An 18792-nucleotide genomic window follows, 5' to 3' on the forward strand; every position below is an offset into this window, starting at 1 on the left:
TAGGGGGCGCAGTTGTGAAAATCTGGTCTAGCGGTTAGCCTAGCAGTTCTTCATCGCCATGGCTCCCAAGAAGAAGACGATCACGGTGATCGGTTCATCCAGAGCCGGACGGCCCGCACCGGTGCGGGCGAGCAGCGGGCCGGTCACGGACAGAACCCGAGGCGCGGCCCGCGAGCACCAACATCGCTCTGGCAGTCAGAGCCGGGCGAGCGGCATCATTCGTGCGCAAGACAACGGGTCGCACGTCGCCGAACCCAAGGACGGAGTTGCCCCCCCCCCCCCCCGCAGGCGGCGCGGGGCCCTCCAGAGGTGGCACCGTGCCACCTACGGGCGATGCAGCAACCTCCAAGACGCCTACGCCGGCGCCCACGATGCGCTCTTCCTAGGGCGTGCGTGACGAGCAACGTCACCACGCTGGTGACCCCGGACGCCGCCGTGGGAAGAGTCATGCGCATCATTCGCGGGACGAAGGAGGCCAGCATGCCCGCCGAAGTGCTGGCGAAAATGGCGCACAACTGCCAGGCCGTGATAGAGCTCCTTCTAACATGGTTAGAAGTCGGAACGCGTCATGGTCCGTGCAGCTTTCGCCGCCACCCATGCCAGCAGAAGCTTTGGCGCGCGCACGGCTGCTCCTCGACTTCCTTCCTGCCGCGGAAAAGCTCGACGAGTGGAGAGCCACCATCCGGAGAATCGTTGGTGTCGCCAACAAGGATGAACCGCGACCAGCGGGGACCTCGGGCCGACGCTCCGTCGAACCACCGCACGCCAGCGGTGGAGGGGCTGGGGGCGCTGCGGCCACGGTGCACTCACCTCCTCCCCGCCAGCCACCGTGGGTGTCGATCCGTCGTGATGACACTTGTGATAACATTTCCATAGCGTCGTCCGACCCAGACCCACCGCGACCAGCGCCAAGTTCTTCGGGAGCGAGCCCATGAAGACGCTCGAACCACCATCGAGCGCCGGCGCGATACACGTTACCAGTCGGATAGGCGGGTGGGGCCTGCTATGGAGCACCCAGCACCGGGAGGCTCTGGCGGCCTACCTTACGAGGTGGGTTGCCTAGCCTTTACCTGTGAGCTGCGGCAGTTCTAGTGGCCGTCCCACCACACGTTCAAGCCCGACGCCGGCGAGAAGTACAACGGCAAGACCCACCCGTCGGAGTTCTTCAACATTTACACCATCGCGATGCAAGCCACTGGAGCTCGAAACCCAATGTCATGTCCTGGTTGATGCACTTGCCGGCGGATTCCATTTCTTCTTGGTCGGATCTGTGTCATGAGTTCGTTGGTGCCTTCACTGGAGGCCATCAAGCTCATGGCCAGGCGAGCGATTTGCACATCATTCCCCAGAAGGATGGTCAGAACATGTGCAAGTACATACAGAGGTTCAGCCGAGTGCAATACAACATCCCAGATGTTCATCCCGCCGCCGTGATCAGCGCATTCCATCAGAATTTGCGCAACCGCAAGATGCGCGAAGAGCTGGCGATGAACAAAGTCAAGGATGTGGCCGAACTTTATGTTCTGGCCGATATATGCGCCCAAGCTGAAGAGGGAAGGAAGTACCCCGGCGAGGACGCCGGCGCGGAAACCCACTCTACAGACGAAGACACCGCCACCCCGACGAAGGAGGGCCGGCGCCACAACAGGAAATGCAAGGACAAGACCGTGCTTGCCGTCGAGGGATCCGAGGACACCGGCGCTGCCAAGAAGGCCAAGGCAGACGACCCCGGCAAGGAAATTGCCGGGTGCGCCGCTTGCCGGGCCTTGGCGGCTGCCGACAAGCCAGGAGGCTCCGACAAGCAATACTGCAAGATCCACTGCACGAAGGGCCACGACCTCCAGAACTGCCGGCAAGTCGAGCTGCTTGCTGAGAAGCAAAAAGCTGAGTATGAGAGGCGAGACAAGGAGAAGGGCCAGGATGGTGCCAAGGGATCTGGCAAGAAGCATGGTGGCCAAGGAGGTCGTCGCGGCAAGGATAACCAGCAAGAGAGGCCCGCTCGGGGCCGCGACAAGAAGCAGGAAGACGATGATCATAACGAAGACGACGAGTCCGGCGAGCATGAGTTCCAGAAGGCTACAGAGGCCATGTGTGTCGATGGTGGAGCCTCGCTGCATACCTCTCACCACCAGCTCAAGCAGTGGGCGCGTAAGATCACGGCAGCAGAGCCGTCATTTGATGCTCAGAAGTCACTGAAGTGGTCCAGCACGCCTATCATCTTTGACACCGAGGACCACCTTGATTGCACAACTGCGGTCGGGTGTTTGCCGTTGTTGGTTTCACAAATGATACGCAACCTCAGGGTGAACAAGATGCTAGTGGACGGCGGGGCCGGTCTGAATTTGATCTCGCCCGTTGTGATCAAAAGGCTGCAGATTCCTGATGGAGACCTCGAGGAGACGGGCACGTTTCAAGGGGTCAACCCGGGAAGGAGTCAGCCAAAAGGCAAGGTCACGCTGCCTGTGATGTTTGGAGGCGAGTTCAACTACAGGACGGAGAGAATTGTCTTCGATGTAGCTGAGATCCCCTTGCCCTACAACAGGATCCTCGGCCGCCCGGCACTAGCCAAGTTTATGGCGGCGGCGCATTACGCCTACAACATGCTAAAGATGCCAGGGCCGATGACCATCATCACCGTCCCCTGCGACAAGAAGGATGTGCTGATCTGCGCCGACCTGCTCTACCGAGAAGCAGTTGCAGCGACCGCCGCCAAGGCACTTGCTCCTTCCGCTGAAGCCCCGGGAGGGAAGAAGAAGACCGGCAAGACCTCTCGCACCCACTCCGGCAAGCGCACCTCTTTGGAGTGTTGTGCTACCGTCGAGGACGTGCCAGAGAGCTCCACCAGCAAGAACAAGAAATCCAGAGCTGCACCGCCAGAGACCAAGAAGGTGTCCGTCAAGGAGGATGGAACGGGAGGGGCTTTCACCATAAGCTCCACCCTCGATAGCAAATAGGAAAGCGCGCTCGTCACTTTCCTGTGGGCGAATGTTGATGTGTTTGCATGGCAAGCATCTGACATCCCCGGCATTCCCAGGGAAGTGATTGAGCACCATCTTGATGTACGTCCCCATGCGCGACCCGTCAAGCAGAAGGTCAGGAAGCAGGCTTTGGAACGGCAGGAGTTCATCACAGAGGAGATCAGGAAGTTGGAAGCGGCAGGCTTGGTGAGAGGAGTTCTCCATCCGACGTGGTTGGCCAATCCAGTGGTGGTGCGCAAGGCAAACGGGAAGTGGAGGCTGTGTATTGACTACACAGATATCAATAAGGCTTGTCCTAAGGACCCCTTCCCGTTGCCGCGCATTGACCAGATTGTTGACTCCACGGCTGGGTGTGATCTGTTGTCATTCCTTGATGCCTACTCGGGCTACCACCAGATCTTCATGACAAGAGAAGACGAAGAGAAGACATCATTCATCACCCCATGTGGTACGTATTGCTTTTTACGGATGCCTTTCGGGTTGAAGAGTGCTGGCTCAACGTTTGCAAGGGCAGTCCAAATTGGTTTTGAGCCCCAGCTACATAGAAATATGGAGGCTTATATGGATGACATAGTGGTCAAAACCAAGGACAAGGAGACACTTGTACGAGATTTAGAGGAGACGTTTGCGAACCTGCGCAAGATCAACCTCAAGTTGAACCCTGAGAAGTGTGTCTTCGGCGTTCTGTCCAGCAAACTTCTCGGGTTCTTTGTGTCACAGCGTGAGATCGAGGTGAATACAGACAAGATCAAGGCTATTGAGCAGATTGAGGCGCCCAAGCGGATCAAGGACGTGTGCCGGCTCACTGGCTGTGTTGCCGCCATGAGCAGATTCATCTCCAAGTCTGCTGAGCGTGCCCTTCCCTTTTTCAAAATCTTGAAAAAGGCAGGCCCGATGGAATGGACCCTACAGGCCGAAGCAGCACTGCAGGATTTGAAGAAATACCTCTCCTCTACACCAATACTGGTTGCGCCTAAACCAAAAGAGCCATTGCTATTGTATCTAGCAGCAGCAAATCAAGTGGTCAGCGCCGCGCTAGTGGCACAGAGGGAGGTCGATGAAGAGGCAGCGGCAACAGTCGGACTGGCGAATGGCAAGCCAGAGCTCCTCCCGGTAGGGCCTGGCGCCGGCAAGGCAAGGCCCGCGGCAGAGTCTGACGCCATCGGGACAGGGCCCGTGCAACCAAATGAAGTGGTGCAGAAGAAGAAGATGATGAAGCAACCGGTTTACTTTGTCAGCTCCCACTTGCAGAGGGCTTGGTCAAGGTCTTCCAGTGTGCAGAAATTGCTCTTCGGCCTCCTTATGGCCTCGAGGAAGCCGCATCATTACTTCCAAGCACACGAAATCACCGTCGTCACCCGCCTCCCGTTGCAACGGATGCTGCATAACCCAGACGCAACCGGGAGGATCGTGGAGTGGGCCTTGGAGCTGTCGAGCTTTGGTTTGAAGTTTGAAAGTACTTCGACAATCCAGAGCAGAGTCTTGGCGGAGTTCATTGCAGAATGGACCCCAACGCCCGACGAAAAGATCCAGGAGACCACTCTCCCCGGCAAGGAAGCAAGTCGCAACTAGGTCATGTACTTTGACGGGGCTTTCTCGCTGCAAGGCGCCGGTGCTAGTGTGCTGCTCGTCGCACCCACCGGAGAGCACCTCAAGTATGTAATCCAGATGCACTTTCCCAGGGAGATGTCCACAAACAACACTGCTGAATACGAGGGGTTGCTTGCCGGTCTCAGGATCGCGGCAGACCTCGGGATTAAGAAGCTCATCGTCAAGGGTGATTCACAGCTTGTCGTCAGGCAAGTCAACAAAGATTATCAGAGCCCATTGATGGACGCCTACGTAGATGAGGTGAGGAAGCTGGAAGAGCGCTTTGACGGTATACAAGCAGAGCACGTTCCCCGAGTGGAGAACGACATCGCCGATTACCTGTCGAAGCGCGCTGCGTTCAAGCTACCAGTGGAACCAGGTACTTTTGTGCTTCGGTTAACTCAACCATCCGTGGAACCATCAACGGAGCAGAACAAGCGGAGGAAATCAGGCCCTGGCAAGTACTTTCCCGCCGAGCCCCCTGGGGCCGCCGGCAAAGATGTTGCCGTGGGTACTGAACCTGTCGAGGGACAACTGACTCCGGCAGGGTGTCAAGCCCTGGCCGTAGAGACGGCCGCTCCCATCGCAGAAGAAATGCCTTTAGTCCTTGCCGTCGAGCCCCAGGCTCCGGCATGGGCGCAGCATACCGTCCGATTCCTCCAAACAGGGGAACTTCCTGAGGAGCAGGAAGAAGCGGAGAAAGTAGCCCGTCGGTCTGTTATGTATCAGTTCGTCGATGACGTCCTGTACAGGAAAAGGCCGAACGGTGTGAAATTGAAGTACATTCCCCGGGAGGAAGGACTGGAACTGTTGGCGGAGATACACGGAGGCATATGTGGCTCCCACATAGGGTCGAGGGCCCTTGCCGGCAAGGTGTTCCGGCAAGGCTTCTTCTGGCCCACTGCCCTCCAGGATGCAATGGCACTAGTAACCAAGTGTGAAGCGTGTCAGTTCCATTTGAAGAAGCTTCATCAACCAGCCCAAGCCCTTCAAACAATTCCTCTCTCCTGGCTGTTTTCGGTCTGGGGGCTCGACATACTGGGCCCTTTCCCCTGCGCTATCGGGGTCTTTGAGTACTTGTACGTTGCAATTGACAAATTCACAAAGTGGCCGGAGGTGGAAGCAGTGAGGAAGGTGACCGCACAGTCAGCCGTCAAGTCCTTCAAGGGGCTAGTCTGCCGTTTTGGTGTGCCAAACAGAGTCATCACCGAGAACGGCACGCAGTTCACAAGCCACACCTTCATGCAATACATCCAAGACCTCGGCAGCAAGGTCTGTTTCGCTTCCGTGGCACACCCACGGAGCAACGGCCAGGCGGAGAGGGCAAATGCTGAAGTACTATGAGGCCTGAGGACCAAGACTTTTGACAGGCTGCACCAGAGCGGAAGGCGCTGGATTGATGAGTTGCCCATGGTTCTTTGGTCAATCAGAACGATACCAAATCGAGCCACCGGCCAGACACCCTTTGCCCTGGTATACGGGGCAGAAGCAGTTCTCCCCACGGAACTCACATACGGGTCACCCTGAGTGCTCGCTTATGACGAGCTTGAGCAAGAGCAATTGTGGCAAGATGATGCAACACTCCGAGGAAGATCATCTTCGGGCGGCTGTGAGAGCAGCGCGCTACCAGCAAGCCTTGCGCCGCTACCATAGCCGCAAGGTTCATGCCCGAAGCTTTGAGGAAGGCGACCTTGTTCTTTGGCACGTTCAGTCGGCCAAGAATTCCAACAAGTTGACGCCAAAGTGGGAAGGGCCTTATCGGGTAATACGAGTCACCAGGCCTGGCGCAGTCCGCCTGGAGACCGAAGATGCTATTCCAGTGAGCAACTCCTGGAACATCGAACATCTTCGTAAGTTTTACCCATAAGGCGCGGTTGCCGGGCCCCCTGGCAAACCACCTTTTGTACAAGCCTTGCCGACGAGGCATGTAACCCTCTGTACAAGGCCAGGCGCAGACCCTGAACATAAATAAATGAAGCGCTGGCGCCCTAAGTTTTAGCATGCATGCTAGGTTAAGTCTCTCCCTCGGTTAGGGTTGATAGTGCTTAGCGGTGACTAACCCCTAGCATAGAGGTCGAGTGTGCGTCTCTCTGTTCCTTTCCGTCCTCTTTGGTTCGCAGGGTACATAGACGTTTCTGCTGAGCTATTTGGAAGAAAGAGGACAAGCCGGCGCTCCGACCCCGGCAAGCCAAGATTGCCGGGGGATGCAACCACGAGGATCCAACCCCGGCAAGCCAAGGTTGCCGTGGGCTGCTGATCTAGATAAGTCTTTTATCCCCTATTGTGCATTTCCGTATGAAGTTGGGACGTATGAAACCTCGTTTTGCTCCTAGACCACCGTGCTCCCCCTTTTTCCTGTACCCAAGTCCCTAGGTCGAAGCCGGGTCGTAGTCGCGGTGGCAAGGAAATAAACGAAGGGCCTAACTCTACTTCGCCCCTGCCTCCGCCGAGAGCGTGAGAATGGTCGACTAAAGTAAAGGGACGGCAAGGCATGTTGCCGGGCGACAATGTTTATCTTGAAAATAACAAGGATTCATTCCTTGGCATGGCCCCGCTCACGCACAAAGAACCCGGCAAGCACCCTTTTTCATTAAAAACATCCCACACAGGTACGGTTCATACGGAATGAAAAAACATGAGCAAGGGGATTACAAGTCTTAAAATCAACAAGTGCCCGCAGGCTTACAAACTAAAAAGAGATAAGATGCCCATAATCCCTTTCTTATCCCTCTCCCCAGAAGGTGGAACAAGATAGCAGGAGGGCAAAAAGAGCGCCTAGGCGAGGTGCGAGGAGCAGAAGGCACCAAGAGAACATCCCAGTGCCGGGAGGGAAGCTGGAAGATGAGGCAGTGGGCCGGCAATACGCGACGAAGGCGTCGGTGCCCGCGTACTCCGACTTGACGGCTGCCACCCGCCTTCTTCGCCTTCTCTGACCCTCCTACGCCAACCGCCCAAGGGGTCAACGGGGAACGCGCCGATGGAGAGCTTGACGAGGAGGGGCGACACGGTCAGTCGGAGTCGAGGTCAGCGTTCCGCCGCCTGACGCCCTCGTCGTTGCTGTCATTGTCCTCCTCGTCACTCCCGCTTGAGGAGGAATCTTCATCGTCGGAGGAGCTCTCCCCGCAGCACTTTAGGCGAGTTCCAAGATCTCCAAAGACCTTGACGGAGAGCAGGTCGTTCTCCATTAACTTGAAGAGAGAACGAGCCCCGCCTTCAGGCTGTGGACACGAGCGAACGTCTTCCATCCGCGACAGGTGTAACAGCCCCAAAATTGGGTTATCAATTTTTGTGCTGTTATTCTCTCCTGGCACTCATTTTCAAAATTTTCTCCTGAGTTTGCTGGATGACCCTGAGAAAATTTTGTCATTTCCAACCTTTCAAAATCCTGCTCATGTCTTTTTCAGTGGGCAAGACCTCATTTGCATCAGCTCAATTCCTCTTAAACCCTAATTCCAAATTTTTGGAATTTGGATATGCCCTTGTGATTACAAAGGAGCCACCATTTTCCTTGTTCTGTTGATCTTCCCAATTGATCCCAGAGATCATCCTATCTTTCTTAACCTTGGATATGCAAAAATGTTGCTAAGTCCAATGCAATATTTTTGAATTATGATTTATTCCTTTTCTTGCCTTTCTGAGGAATAAAATCCAAAGGCATATCTAGCCATCTCCTAAATTCATGAGAATTGGTGGAGTTGATGCTTATGCCTAATCCAAGCTCTGGCAAGTATATTGGCCATAATTAAATAAGAAAAATTGCCTTTTCCTATTTAATGCCAATATTGCATTTCTGCCAATTTCCAAAGGAACTACTATTTTTATAGCAGAGAAAATTCCCACATAAATTGTGGAGCTTGTCCTTGCCATATAATCACTAGTTCCATCCTAATATCATGATTCCACAATTCAAAATTTGGCACATGATCCAATGCAAGTTTTTGCCTTCTCTAAATTTTTGCAAAGGAAGTGCTTTATTGCTAAGTCCAATTGAGCTGAAATTTGGTAGGGTGTTTAACATTGTTAAATAACCCATGGATACCAAAGATGAGCTCAATCCATTCACCCTAGCTCCCTGTGCAATTTTTCAAAGTTTCTGACCAGAACACAAGTTTGTGAAGGAAGTACCTTCATAGTGTTTCCAAATGGGATGAAACTTTTCCATCCTCTCAAGTATCTCAAATCATTATTGTCCACCCAAACTCAGTTTATTTCATTGAACTATGTGAGTACAGGAGCAATTCTTGTTTTCTGTCCAAATTTTCAGTTTGTGAAGCAAGTGTATTTTTATCTTGCTCCATTATGGCTGATAATTTTTCCAGGCCTTCTCCTACTCATATAACCTATCTCCACAAGATTGTGGCTCATTTCACTTGACCAATTTCCCTGAGGATTTTTCTGAAGTTTTTGGACAGAAATGATAGCTGTGAAGGAAGTACCATTTTGGTGAGTCCATTTGGCATGAACTTTTTACAGCATCATGGTATGTTCAAATCATCAGGCTTTGCCAAGGTATAGCCCAATCCATCACTCCTAATGAATGTTTCATCATGATTAAGTTTCTGGGTCAGTTTTGGTGGTTGTACAGCAACTATGGTAAATAGTTGTCCATTTTACATCAAAACTCCCAGGACCGTAGTCCTTCCTACCCCAAGCCTCCCGGACATCAAGTTTACCATTTACCCTCTCTGGTTTAATCTCTAGGATGTTGCCAAGTTTGCAACAGCAAACTTGTGGAGCTTGTTTCACTCATCTCCATTTGTCTCTGCCCGATCTTTCACCATGGTACCACTCCACGCTGGAAGGACTACGCGGTAGACTTGAATTTACATCAGTTAAAACCCCAGAGTGTGCCATGGCAGTGGTGACCACGCGTGTAACCAGCCAAAACGGTGGTCTAGCCACTGTGGTCGTCGGCATCGCTGCCCGACCGCCTCTGGCCTTGCCATTAATGTCCAGTAGCCCCCCCCCCCCCCCGTCGTCGTCTTCCCTCTGGACCGCTGCCCCCCTTCATTTTCTTCTCCGAAGAGTCGTGCCAACGACCGGAATAGTGCGCTCCTGTGCATCGTCGTCTTCCTCGCCGATGTCTTCTTCCTCCGTTCGTCTGCACGCCTTCCTCGTCTCCGTGACCCTCTGGCGTTCGTCTTGATCCCCCTCGTTGCCTTCCCGTGCCTCCCCGTGAGCCTTGGCCGCGCCTGCGCCCTCGCCGGCGCACGGACACGTTGCACGCCGCGTGCCACCTCGCCCCCCCCCTTCCCGAGCTCTCCCGCGGCTATAAGTAGAGCCCTCGAGCTCTTCCGCAGCCACAACGCCTCTCAAAGCCTCCCCACTCGCCTCGGAGCTCCACATCCCCCTCCATGGCCGAATGGCCGCCGCCGATCCCCCTCGGCCATTCTCTCTCTCCGGCAGTCCCCTGCCCAGTCTGATCCCATGGATGGACGCGCCACTCCCCGTCGATCCTCCCTGGCTCGCCGCCCCTCCGCTTCCCCCACCAGAACCCCATGCCCACCAGAGCCCGAAGCCCCTCTCCGCTGGGTGCCCTGCTGCTTCTTCTCCCGCGCTCCTCGCCGGCAACCGAGCCCACTAGGAGATGCGCCTCGTTCTCGTGAGCTCGTGGGTAGGTCGGCCGTCGCGAGAGGTGGCCGGACGCGCCGGCGATCGCCGTCGGGGCGATCCCCTCCCGCTGCCTCGCTTGACCCCGAGCGTGAGGAAGAAGAAGGCCAGGCGGGCCCCGCCCGCGTTGACCCTGCCTCTGGGCCCCACCCGTCGGCGAGACGGGGAGCGCCACGTTGGATAAGTGGACGCGCCCCAGGCGCGAAGTCGTTTTCCCCACGCGAAAGCGTATTGCTGGATAATGCGCTTTCAATCACCGAAAGCGTATTCTTCCTCTTCTTCGGGTTAGAATGCGCTTTCCTTTCTGGAAAGCGTATTTCTAAGAAAGACGCGGTCTGTTTTTCTGCTAGGGCCCCGTCTGTAATGATTTTCTTTACAGATTGGTCCCTGATAGTTAAACGGTCATATCTTTTTACCCACAACTCCAAATGAGGTGAATCCAAAGCCCATATCTTCATTTCGTCGAGCCCGTTCCGTTGATATCATTTTCATAATATTTTCACACAGTGAAAATGACCTTTTTGCCCTTGCCCGTAGACAGCCCCCTCCGAGAAGGAACTGTTTCCGGCAAATCTTTTCGCGATCATTTCGCACTTCTTCCCGGAGTATTTGTCGACCCCCAGGCAAGCCAACCTCTTATCATGAGCCCCGAACTTGCATGTTGACTTTGCTTGCACCTTGTGTGTGTGTGTAGTTGCAGTTGTTTTATATCATTTTCATCGGCAGTTATTTCTTTATGCCTATGTTGCATGCTTGTGTTTCATGATACCTTTGCCATGTTAATTAGAATGTTATTATTAATAATGCCATGCCACTACTCTACTTTATTTACATGTCATCGTTATAAACTGTTATGAGGATTGTAATGCACCGTTGATATACTATTGTCGTGTCCTTTATGTTATAGTTGTGCACTTGAGGAGTTCTATATTTTGTTCGTGCATTTGTATGCGGCATGTTGCACTCATGTTAAATATGTTCATGATGATGGAGAAGGAAATAAAATGACTTAATAATAACAAACCTCCTCCATCATCGATGGGATCGAGTCATAGTGCCGCCAAACCGAACTTTTTCAGTGCAGCCACATTTGCCTTATGGGAGGCCTTAATGCGAGCTATTGTCGTGACCTCTCACCGGTGCCTCCCACTAGGGAAGGTTATGGGCGTGCTTACCCTGATCAGGTAAGCGGACATAACCTTGTGTGCTCGTTTTTGAGATTTTTGGTACCAGTCCCCGAGTGGGAGTGTCCCCGAGTGGGAGTTGACCACGACGGTGGTCGGGGTGTCTTTGGTAGACACGGGGCCACCCAGGACCAGCCCGTTGGGGATTGGGTCGGAGTGGCCGGGAGAGCGTCATGGCAGTAGGTTGGTTTCGTCGGAATGCCGTTGGTCCACCCGAAAGGGATGACGAGGCCATGGGTTCCGTGGTGTGGGTACAGTGTTGAAAGGATCGATATAGTTGACTAGAGGGGGGGTGAATAGGAAACTAACAATTTTTAGCTTTTCTTTACCAAATTAAACTTTTGCATCAAAATAGGTTGTCTAGATATGCAACTAAGTGAGCAACCTATATGATGCAATGACAACAAGCATGCAAGCAAATAAGAGATATAACATGAGTAAACTTGCGAAAGTAAAGGGACGAGATAACCAAGAGTGGAGCCGGTGAAGACGAGGATGTGTTACCGAAGTTCCTTCCTTTTGAGGGGAAGTACGTCTCCGTTGGAGCGGTGTGGAGGCACAATGCACCCCAAGAAGCCACTAGGGCCACCGTATTCTCCTCACGCCCTCACACAATGCGAGATGCCGCGATTCCACTATTGGTGCCCTTGAAGGCGGCGACCAAACCTTTACAAACAAGGTTGGGGCAATCTCCACAACTTAATTGGAGGCTCCCAACGACACCACAAAGCTTCACCACAATGGACTATGGCTCCGTGGTGACCTCAACCGTCTAGGGTGCTCAAACACCCAAGAGTAACAAGATCCGCTAGGGATAAGTGGGTGGAATCAAATTTCTCTTGGTGGAAGTGTAGATCGGGGCCTTCTCAACCAATCCCGAGCAAATCAACAAGTTTGATTGGCTAGGGAGAGAGATCGGGCGAAAATGGAGCTTGGAGCAACAATGGAGCTTTTTGGGGGAAGAGGTGGGTCAACTTTGGGGAAGAAGACCTCCTTATATAGTGGGGGGGAACAATCCAACCGTTACCCCCCACACCAGCCCCGCAAAGAGCGGTACTACCGCAGGAGGCAGCGGTACTACCGCTGATCACAGCGGTACTACCGCTCCCCCGGGCGGTACTACCGCTGGGCCCAGAGCGGTACTACCGCGGTGGTCAGGGTGGTACTACCGCATACGAGCGGTACTATGGCCCCCACTGCCGCGGGTAGTACCGTAAAACCCGACACGAAAAAAGACCCCTCGAATCGAGGCGGTACTAGCATGAGACCATAGCGGTACTACGGCTGGGGGCTACCAGCGGTACTACCGCTCTAGAGCGGTACTACCGCTTGTAGCCATAAGCGGTACTACCGCTCCGGCCCGCGGTACTACCGCTGGGACCAGAGAGGGCACACTGAGAAGGGGAACGAACCCATCATAGAAGCGGAAAGGCTCGGAGGGGGGCAAAGGATGTGAACGTGATGATTCCGCCCTAGCCTTTCCAAAGCGGACCCCCTCTTGATAGTACGGTGATCCCTATGAAACTAGTCCACCAAACTAATTCGAAAGGATTACACCGTCTTCGCTTCAAGCTCCGAGGGGAGGGAATCGTCTCGTGCCAAAAGGATGAATCTCTGAAAACACTCAATGCACACGATTAGTCCGCAAAAGCATTGTCATCAATCACCAAAACATCTTAGGGATAAATATGTCCTTACAATCTCCCCCTTTTTGGTGGATTGATGACAATACGGGATTTGCACAAACGGGAAAAGACAAAGGACATAAGCAAACCCCAAATCTCTAAAATATAGACGGGCTCCCCCTAGATGTGTGCCATCAAGATAAGTGCTTTGGACTGCACGACACACATACTAGGATCAACACTCCCCCTGTATTTTAGAGACCAACAACCTAAGCGAGATACAAGAGAGCAGGATATATAACATAATAAGCATGCAACTCATGAGATACCAAAAGACTAGAGACATAGATAAAAATATGATAAGGATAAGGTAGCATATGTCTCACACCATATGACTGGAACTAAGGTCTCACTGAACACAAAACCAAACAAAGCACAAGGTAGCAAACACAACGAAAGCACAAAGACAAAGACACACTCGCAACACAACGACGCAAATCCCTAAACTCTCTCCCCTTTGGCATCGAGACACCAAAAGGGGCAAAGAGCTAACCTACGGCTCCAGGTGAGAGCATGCTGAGGATCTCGAACATTAGGACTCTGCGTGATCATCTGCACCGCCATCCTCGGCCGGAAACTGCTCGGCATCTGAATCGGTCCACGGACAGTGCTGCTGGATCCACTCCTCCTCCTCAGTGATCTGACCCTCAGAGCCGCTGGTGACTGTCGCACCCAACTGACGCATAAGCTCCTTGTGACGCCCCCTTGCCTTCTTCTCAGCCACATGAGTCATGTACTGACCGTGAGACTCCATGCAGAACAGCTTCTTCATCTTGTGTTTGAGCTTCTTTGCCCAAGAGGGCTCTGCCGCAGAAGGCTTTGTCCCAGAAGTCACATAATCCTCATCGTCATCATCGGCATCGGTCTCGCCCTCGGTCTCCATGGCAGCAGCAGTAGATGGAACTCCAGATCTACGAATGCCCCAATTATCCTTCTTCCTCAGACGCTTGATCTCATGAGAAACCAACTCTCCAGTTTCCAGCTGCTCCTCAGGATAGGTACGTCTCCAGGCCTTCTCAATGAGCAACATAATGAACGGACCATAAATCGGGCACTTGCGCTCAGAAATAGTAGCAAGAGTTCAGACCACATAACATGAGAGATGTCCAGGGACTCGCCAGTGTTTGCTTCCTTCTCACGCTGGCAGAAGAGAAGCATGTCCACGAGATAAGAGTGTACCATGTCCAGATTCCCGATACGAGGGAAGAGAGTCTCGCGGAAGATACGGTGAAGGATGTCCAGATAGGTAGACAACTCATAGGTTTCCTTCCTGGTCTCAGGGTTGACCTTCCGAGTACAGTAGGGCCAGAGGGCTTGCTTGTGAGTGGAGGTAACATTGTGGTGAGGACGAAATCCGACTGGAGTCTCGAGCCCTTGATCTTCCACCTCTAGAAACCCCATGAAGGCCTTCCACTTGACAGCTAGCACCTTCCCATTAGTCATCCAACTCAGAGTCCTGTCTTCATCAGTTCCTAGGTGGACAGTGGCAAAGAACTGAGCCAGCAAATCTGCATCAAAGTCCTTGTTGAACTGCATGATCCTGAGAATGTTCAACTGAGAGCACATTTGAAGTGCATCACCAAAGTACTCAGGGTCCTTCTCCATAGCATCCGTCTTGATGGAATGAACATTGACAAAGAGGTTCTTCTTAGCCTTGATCACGTCAAAGTAGGTGGCATACTGAAACCGGTTCCAGAACGGGCGATTGACAAGGTTGGGTTCTTGGTCTTCCTCATATGGGTTGTGGCGACGCCTGTCCCAGAATTCCTTGCTAGTCATCTAAGTCACCTTCTTGCCACTTGGCTTCGGCCTGTTGGCAGTCTTCTTCTTGAGAGGAGGATTGGCACTTGAGGAAGCACCCACTGGCGGCAGTGGAGCACTAGAAGAACCACCTGCAGCCTCAGATGTGCGGTACCGCTTTGACGTTGAACGCCCGGGGTTGACACGGCGGACTTGCTGCTTAGGATGTTCATCACCTGGAACCAAACACACGGACACACGAAACAACCAGAAGGAACGATCAAAACCAAATAAACACAACAAATATGGATCAACATGTGGTAGGAAACGATGGAACTGGGCATCCGGCGGTAGTACCGTGCCTGCACAGCGGCAGTACCGCAACAGCGGTAGTACCGTGCTTCCACAGCGGCAGTACCGCTCTAGCGGTAGTACCGCCCGAGACGGGGCACGGAGGATACCTACTGCCGTGGTCAGATCCGGCACTACCGGGGATGCCAAATTCAAAAATAAACCTACCAAACATCAATCCAAAGAGTCTAGTTGCCTTCTCCAACCTACTCAAGCCTAGATTTGGCCAAAATTCTAGAGATGCAACCACTATTGCCCCTAAAACGCGAGATCTGAAAACTAGACAAGAAGAGAAGAGGAACGGGGGCAATACCAGCATCCATGGCAAGAGGACGAGGTGGGGATCGACTCCACCGAAGGAAATGGAGAGGAACGGTCAGGAGACGGAGGGCCGCTGGAGCCCTCCCGCGGCGAGATGGCGCTGGAGAGAGAGGAAGAGGAACAAGGGGACGAAGCAAATGGGTATGGGGGAGGAAACCACCCCTGCCCACGACTTAACCCCCTGGCCCCGCCCCTCAGCGGTAGTACCGTGGTGATGGGCGGTAGTACCGCTCCAGCGGTAGTACCGCGCCTTCACAACGGTAGTACCGCCCAGCGCAACTCAAAACATGACTCAACACCTATGGCACAAAAAGAAAAGAAGGGAAACGACTGCAAGAAGAGAAAACCAACACAAAGCAACAAGAGCACCAGCACGAGAACAAGAACCACACACCTCTACACGAGAGGGCGGTGGCCGAGGCCACCTATGTTTGAGTCAATTGGTATGGCACCGCGAAGAATTATCCTTGGGCCCATGACCAAAACTCGTCTTTGAAGCACAAGTACCATCAAAAATGGCTAATGTGGAAGAGTGAGATTAGTTTATGCATTATGGGGGAGGAAGAGTTCATTGAGAGAACAACACTCCCCCTAAGTCCATGCCTACACCTAGACAAGAATGCATGATGAATGTGAGGAGTGTGCAAAGGTTCAAACCACATTGCTCGAATCAATGATATTTAGCTCATGCCTTAACTCGCGAAATCTTGCTTCATCCAACGGCTTCGTGAAAATATCTGCAAGGTTGTCATGAGTGTTGACATAGTTGAGCTCGATCTCCCCTCGCCTAATATGATCCCGGATGAAGTGATACCGAATCTCAATATGCTTCGTCTTGAAGTGTTGCACCGGGTTGAGAGAAATCTTGATGGCACTTTCATTGTCACACCAAAGAGGCACTTTGTCACAAATCACACCGTAATCCTTTAAAGTTTGCCTCATCCATAAGAGTTGTGCACAGCAACTCCCGGCCGCCACATACTCCGCTTCGGTGGACGAGAGAGACACACAACTTTCCTTTTTAGAAGACCAACTTACCAAAGAGCAACCAAGAAATTGGCACCCTCCGGAAGTGGACTTCCTATCCACTTTGTCTCCCGCCCAATCGGAGTCCGAATAACCTACAAGCTTGAAGTTTGCTCCTCTTGGGTACCATAAGCCAAAGTTTGGGGTATGAGCCAAATATCGAAAGATTCGCTTGACCGCCACAAAGTGGCTTTCCTTAGGTGCGGCTTGAAACCGTGAACAAATTCCCACACTCAACATGATATCCGGTCTAGATGCACAAAGGTAAAGCAAGGATCCAATCATGGAGCGATATACCTTTTGATCCACCGCTTTACCATTGGGATCAATGTCAAGTTGGTACTTGGTGGGCATTGGAGTGGAAGCCGGCTTGACATCACTTAGCTTGAATCTCTTTAGCATGTCTTGAGTGTATTTGGCTTGGTTGATGAAGGTTCCTTCTCTTCTTTGTTTGATTTTGAATCCGAGAAAGAACTTCAACTCTCCCATCATAGACATCTTGAACTTTGAGGTCATGAGAGCGGCAAATTCTTCATTGAAGGCTTTGTTAGGGGAACCAAAAATAATATCATCAACATATAGTTGGCACACAAACAACTCCCCTTTGACCTTCTTAGTAAAAAGAGTGGGGTCGATTTTCCCGATTTCGAATCCACGATCTTGTAACAACTCCATAAGATGCTCATACCACGCACGTGGGGCTTGTTTAAGGCCATAGAGCGCCTTGTGGAGTTGATACACATGATCGGGGAAATAGGGATCTTTGAACCCGGGGGGTTGTTTGACATACACCAACTCATTTATGGGACCATTAAGAAAAGCACTCTTCACATCCATTTGTTGCAACGTGAAATTATGATGAGAAGCATAAGCAATCAACAAACGAATAGATTCAAGGCGAGCGACGGGGGCAAAGGTTTCACCGTAGTCGATACCCTCGACTTGGGAGTAGCCTTGTGCCACCAAACGAGCCTTGTTGCGAACAATGGTCCCATGAGCATCTTGCTTGTTCTTGAATATCCACTTGGTTCCAATGACATTATGGTTCCCGGTTGGCCTTGGCACTAATTTCCACACTTGGTTATGTTCAAAGTTGTTGAGTTCTTCATGCATGGCATTGAGCCAATCCGGGTCCTCGAGCGCTTCATAAACCTTTTGGGGTTCGACACAAGAAACAAATGCATGATGTTCACAATAGTTTGCTAATTGTCTATGAGTGCTTACCCCCTTTCTTAGGCTTCCAACCACATTCTCCATGAGATGACCTTTGGTGGTGAGCTTGGAAGCGATCTTAGCGGCACGACGCTCCAATTCCTCCTCGGAAGTGAAACGAGGAGGGGTTACTTGATCATCTTGAGCATCTTCTTGAGCTTGTCCTTGATCTTGAACTTGCTCGAGGGGGAGAACTTGACCTTGGGCATCATTTGGTGGATCACCACCATCTTGAGGTTGATCTTGCCCTTGATCTTGTTCATGAGGTTGAGAGCCTTCACTTTGTTCTTCGGAAGCGTGTGGGTCTTGGGTTGGTGATGGCTCCACTTGAGTGGAGCATTGTCCTTCTCCTTCGGCCACAAGGGGTTCCTCAATGGGTAGGATATAACCAACACCCATTCTTCTTATGGCTTGGGGAGGAATTTCATCACCTACATCACAAGTACCACTTTGCTCCACTTGGGAGCCGTTATTATCATCAAACTCCACGTTACACGTCTCCTCAATAAGTCCCGTGGACTTATTGAGAACACGATAAGCATGGGAGTTTGTAGCATAACCAACAAATATGCCCTCATGAGCTCTAGACTCAAATTTAGACAAACGAACACCTTTCTTGAGAATGAAACACTTACACCCGAACACCCGAAAGTACTTGAGGTTGGGCTTGTTACCGGTGAGTATCTCATATGGAGTCTTGTTCAAGCCTTTGCGGAGATAGAGCCGATTTGAAGCATGACATGCGGTGTTGATGGCTTCGGCCCAAAAGTTGTATGGAGACTTGAACTCCGCCATCATGGTCCTTGCCGCATCCATCAACGTCCGGTTCTTCCTCTCCGCAACACCATTTTGTTGAGGGGTGTAAGGTGCGGAATATTGATGCTTGATCCCCTCATCACTAAGAAACTCATCCAAGGTGTAGTTTTTGAACTCGGTGCCGTTGTCACTTCTTATTGTCAAGATCTTTGCATTGTGTTGACGTTGGGCTTCATTTGCAAAGTCAATGACGGTTTGTTGGGTCTCACTCTTCCTCTTGAAGAAATACACCCAAGTGTATCTTGAATAGTCATCCACAATTACCAAGCAATACTTTCT

Source organism: Aegilops tauschii, chromosome 7 (genome assembly GCF_002575655.3).
Source record: "Aegilops tauschii subsp. strangulata cultivar AL8/78 chromosome 7, Aet v6.0, whole genome shotgun sequence".
NCBI classification, from domain to species: domain Eukaryota; kingdom Viridiplantae; phylum Streptophyta; class Magnoliopsida; order Poales; family Poaceae; genus Aegilops; species Aegilops tauschii.